Source organism: Ixodes scapularis, unplaced genomic scaffold, assembly GCF_016920785.2.
Source record: "Ixodes scapularis isolate PalLabHiFi unplaced genomic scaffold, ASM1692078v2 PGA_scaffold8__174_contigs__length_109621045, whole genome shotgun sequence".
NCBI classification, from domain to species: Eukaryota; Metazoa; Arthropoda; class Arachnida; order Ixodida; family Ixodidae; genus Ixodes; species Ixodes scapularis.
Genome location: NW_024609883.1, coordinates 61,472,333 through 61,478,332, shown reverse-complemented (window position 1 = coordinate 61,478,332; position 6,000 = coordinate 61,472,333).

Sequence of the window (6,000 nt, the reverse complement as noted above, 5' to 3'; positions counted from 1 at the left end):
AGATTATGACACACGTCATGAACATAGAACATACACTTCACACACTCCTGCACCTCCTCCGCGCACACCCACACGGCGAGTCCCTCCTGCCCCAACATTCCCCCATCCGCAGCCTCCTCTACAACACACACCATGGCCGCTAACCCCCCACCGTTACACACAATAACCAACAACAAAGCACCTTCAGTACCACAATGGAACTGCCGCGGCCTATCAGCGAGACTACACGACATCAAAACTCACCTCTCCCTCAACCACAACCACTACGACATCATTGCCCTACAAGAACCACACTGCAGTCTAAACACATACAGACTGTCAGGATACATACAATACGGTAGCGGGGCACAAACACCAGGGGCAATGATCATGATACGCAACAACATCCCCCACACACCCCTAGATCTCACAGATTTCACCACAGACACTGAGGAGTATGCGGGGCTAAGGTAAGGAAACCAGAAGGGGACATTAATATAATATCAGTTTACATTCGGCCTAACAAACCCTGGAATGCAGATACCTGGTAGCAGTAGCAACACACACAGAGGGACACTTGATTCTAGCTGGAGAACGCACGTAACGAAATTTGGGGGGACAACATCACAACAGTGAGGGGAAGGCAGCTGCTCGAAACCCTAAATGCACTTAACCTTAAAAATCTATTACTCGGCACGCCCACATTCGCCCGATCCGGAATCCTGTGCTCAAAACCAGACATCACAGTCGTCAGCCCCCACCTCAAGCTTCGCGCACTCCCACAACCCGACACATGGGGAAGTGATCACCTGCCCATGTTGGTCGGCAGGTGCGCACTTCCCCCCAAAAAAACCTGCAAAGTAGTTGATTGGCAAAAATACAGACACACACACTAAACGAACTTGCTGCACAACACGACACAACCAACCCCCAGGACATCGAGAGTGCTCTCGGGGCGGCCACCAGGCTTGTTGACGTGCCCGTCACGCGGCCCAACCCCGACCTACGCTACCTGGAGATTCGGGCCCAGCGGAGGAGGGCCCAAAAGCGCGCATTCCGTACCGAGCTGACCCAGGACATCCAGGCGTACAAGCGCATTGATGCCTGCTTCAGGAGATATACGAAGCATCTGGCGCGCCGTCAGTGGAGACAGCGCTGTTCGACCCTGCACCTGACGGGTGGGGGTCGACTGGCCTGGTCTATGATGCGCGCCCTCCACGGTCACCCCACGCAGAGATCTCCCGCAGAGTCGCTGGCCGTCCACCTGGGTCTCAGTCAGCGGGATGTAGCGGAGATGCTGGCTGATGCCCTGGCAGTGCCCCCGGCTCAACCGCCCGACGTTCCGCGACCCAGCTATTGGCCACCGGACCCAAGCCCCACCGCGGCCTCTCTCTACCAGGGGGACTTCACTCTCGAGGAGCTGCAGGATGCCCTTTGTAGACTCCCCAAAAGGAGGTCGGCCCCAGGACCAGACAAAATCACAAATCAGGCCTTAAGAAACATCGACTGCAAACCCTCCTTGCCATCCTGGCCATCTACAACCAAATCTGGTGTTCTGGGAAAATCCCTTCTCACTGGAAAACATCCACAGTGTGCCCCATCCTCAAGAAGGGAAAAAAGCCGACCTCCCCCAGCACTTTCCGGCCAATCTCCCTCACATCCTGCATGGCCAAGCTCCTCGAGACAATGGTCCTTCGTTGGGTGGACCACTACCTGGAGTCAACCGGCTACTTCCCCGTGGAGATGGCGGGCTTCCGCAGACGCCGCTGCACGGCAGATCCCATTATGGACCTGGTGTCAGAGCTGGAGTGTGCCGCCGCCGCAAGCAGGTCACCGGGCTTGTTCTGCTGGGCGTTGAGCAGGCCTTCGACGCGGTTCCCCACAACGCCGTTATCCGGGCCGCCAGACAGGCAGGCCTCGTGGGAAGAACCCTCAACTTCATCGAGGACTTCCTGCGGGACCGCACCCTCATGGTCCGCGTCGGAGGCGTGCTCAGCTCTCCGAGGCCGGTGACCAGGGGCGTGCCGCAGGGCGGCGTTATCAGCCCGCTCCTTTTTAACCTCGCAATGGTGGCGGTCGTGGCAGCCATAGGCCACGACCAACCCCGCAACCTCCCCATCCACAGAGGCGCCTATGCTGATGACGTCGCCCTGTGGGCCTCGGGTCACGGGGAGACTCCACACACTGGGGAGGGCCCTTCAGAAGGCAATCGACAACGTTGCTTATGCCGCCTCCCTTGCTGGACTGAAACTCTCCACCAGAAAGACCGTGTCTCTCGCCCAGAAGCGACGACATGTGGGGGTGCCGTGGCGGCTGACCCTGTACGGACATGAGGTCGAGTCCGCCCCAACAGTGACATACCTGGGACTCCTCATAGACCAGGCGGTCTCCTGGAGGCCAGCAGTGACCACCACCATCGCATGAGCCCGCTCCCACCTCCACTGCCTCCAGTGTGTCGCAGACTCCCGCTGGGGCACCTCCACTGCCATGATGCTGTAGCTGTACACTGGCCTCCTCCTCTCGCGCCTGCACTATGCGCTGCCCTTCCTGTCTCTGAAAAGAACGCAGAGGGAGGAGCTTGAGACGCTGCAGCATGTGGTGCTCCGGGTCTGTCTTGGTGTGCCGGGGTACGCCTCCTCGGCCCAGACTCTCACCGAGGCAGGAAGGAACACCGTGCTCAACACCGGAGAGAGGCACGCACTAAACCACTTAACATGGCTCGTCGGCCGGCCAGACACCGCCCCCCTCGTGGAGAGGATCCGACGACGCCCCAGGACCCAGATGGAGGTTCTCCTGAGAAGGCATGAGGAGGTTGTCGGACCCGCAGGACAGACGGCGTCACTTCCCCCTCCTTCCTCGAGCCCAGGCTGGTCGACGTGTCCCTGGAGCTCCCCAACCCAGTGGCGTACCAACTTGTTTTTGAGTGGGGGGGCAAACCAGACCCTCTCCCCCCCCCCCCCCAAATCGAAAATTCGGCGCAACTTTTGTCCAACTTTTCTAAAGATTTGGCAATGATTCAGCAAAATTACAACGTTACCAGACTTAACATTGATATTTTGTTTTTTCTCACGAAAAAAATTTTGCTTCTTCTTCTTAAAATAAATTCAACTTGTAGTGCCTATTGAGAGTTATGACTAAATAAGGTGATATTCTAGAAGATAAATGTATCGATGTCGCTTTTGTGTGTTTACTTGTAATTTTGGTGTATGCTTCCAGAAAGTGGCGTGACAACGAGGTTGGGTAGTAGCCGGCACAGTCACGAATCACACTACGAGAGCTTTGATTTTGAGGCTTCATCAGCGCACGCCTGCAAGTGTGTTTACATTGTTAAAATAAAGGCAATCACTGCGTTCTTACTTTCTCTGGTAGTCGCCGTTTCGTGCGCGAAAACGGATGCAACGGTTGCTGAGCCTTCACCAGAAGAGATAACAATATTGTAAATATGCATGTTTTTCGATTTGAGTCACTTGACGTCAGCTTTGCTTGAAAGTGCGCGTTCCATATTCGCAACGTGCCGTTTTTAACCTTTAAAATTCCGGTTTCTGGTGTTCGGACACACACGGACGTTTAGGAAGATGGGGAGAGTTAGGAATGGTCGGATGTGCAACGTCGACCATGATAGTTCTGTGTTTAACGAATATTTTTCATCAGTGTTTACTAAGGAGTGCTTGGACTCCGTCCCCACTCTCCCTGAAGAGCTTTACGAGCGCATGCATCCTATTAACGTTAACTCCGCCGGTATTATAACATTGATTGATAAACTAAAACTTACTTCGTCCGCTGGAACCGATAACATCAACTCTAAAATTTAAAAGAAACACCAGTGTTATTTCGAGTGAGTATTTAAAACTTATCTTTATTCAGTCCTTATCTCAAAGGTGCCTTCCATCTGACCAAAAGGTGGGAAGGGTAATTCCCAGTCTTTAAACAGGGCAGCCGCTCTTCTGCATCTAATTATCGCCCTAATTCATTGACTTCAATTTCTTGCAAACTACTTGAGCATATCCTCTACTCCAATATCATGAGGCACCTATCATCCCATTTCTTTTCTTTAAAGGAGCTGTGCAACGATATTCAATTGGAATGTTTTTCTCGCTACACGAGCTTACTGGCGCACCTGGGACTCAAGGATACTCACACGCAACGCCATTGGCCAAGAAACTCCTTTGTTGCGGTGTAATTTCAAGCACAAAAGCGATCATTTTCATTCAATCTCTCCTTTGCAAAATTTGATGACGTAACTCGGGGATCGCAGTACACCCAAGTGACGATATTTGAATGCGGTTCATAGATTGGACCCGAGAATTGCGTGGGCACTCGACTTGGGCTCGTGACAATTGCCAGCTCGAGAAGCATTCGGGTAGTGGCCCGTGTCCAATCGCTGCAACTACGGCAACAGCCGAGCCATAACAATGTCTGGAACTCAGCGCGTGTCCTGCGCTTTGCCAACCCCAGCGCGTGGCTATGATCAACACTGGCGGCATATAATCGGCTCCAGATCACGTGGCCGCTTGTTCTGGCTGCGAGTTGAGGGGGTGAACGCTTCTCGTTTTTCTTAATTTTTTTTCTTGGACTTCTATTGCGTGGGTTGAAAAACGAACGCGTGTTTCATAGGTCATTAACGTTAGGGATCCGTTTTAAGCGGTATTTGCGCAAAGTACAAATATTGTTGCATCGCTCCTTTAAACAGCAGCACGGTTTTCAAAAAGGTACACTCTCTGGCAATATGAAAGACCCACTGGGAGCGCGTGGCCGAGGCGGTGGCTGGCGGGGGCGCTGCGAGCCCTCCGGGCAATTCCATTCTGCTTCGAGGGGAGGACGCTCACTCGGGCTCAGATAAAGCGAAACGCGCTTATCAGTTTGTGCCGAGTGCCGAATGAGCGTCCTACAGGAGGTGCACACACTGCTCCTTTTACGGTGCAGGCGATAGAACCCCTAACAACGACGCTCACGCCGGATGGGCTGCTCGTGTATCACTCGAAGCGCGTTAACCCACCCCCGCGCCTGCGTTCACGCCGCTTCGCGGTGACGGTGTGCGGCTGCTAATTACAAATCTATTAACCCACCTAGCCCCCCCCACCCCCCGTACACGCCGCTTTGCGGCGTCCGGTCGGCAACCCAAGCCCCGCTGCCCCCCATGCACTTCCGTAAATAGAGTCGATACGATTTAGTTTAGCGATGTTTCGTCAACAACATTCGTTTTTTTAGTGTTAATGGTAAAAAAGAAATGTAAATATCGCCAAATGCCTCGACAAAACAAAATGTTCGAGAAAAAAAATAAAAAGAAGTAAGCCGGCCCACACCATAAATAGAACCCGGGTCTGACATGTATGAGGCAGAGATCTCACCACTAAGTTACGCTACCTCTTCGGAAACTCGCATTGCATCCGCTGCCTATGTTGACGGCGGCAGCGCTTATCTCCAAGCAAGCAAGCAAAACTTTATTTTGTGTAAGGGCCTACGTCCTGGTCTGGACGGCCCGTCCGGCCCATGTCTCGCGGATGGATTCCGTTAGGTTACCGTGTAGCCTTGTTCGTGGGGCAAGGCTCCACAAACCAGCCAATCCGGCGTGCGTGAGCACCGTTGCTAGGGTTTGTATCGCCTGCGCGTTAAAAATATGCCCGCGCAGGTCGGGGGGCAGTGCGCTTGGTATTCCTTGGGCGCCGCCGGCCTGTGTCTGCTCTGCCCAGTGGCGGCCGTTTCAGGGGGGGCAAAACGCATGCCTTGCCCCCCCACTCTGAGAACTGGGGGGGCAAGTGCCCCCCTTGCCCCCCCGGTTGGTACGCCCATGCCCCAACCTGATCTGCAAGAGGGCGCAGGACACTACCGTCACGAGGCAGCTGGCACTCGACCACGCCCCATTGCTCGGCCGCTCCGTCGTATTGCCGCGCGCAAGGCTGAGAAAGCAACGCTCGGTCACGGTCCTCCAGAAAGTTCCCGTTTATTCATGTACCGCACGTAACTTCTATCATTTATCCCTGCTTTTGTTTTCTAGAAAGTGCGTGTTCATTCTCGCCCGAT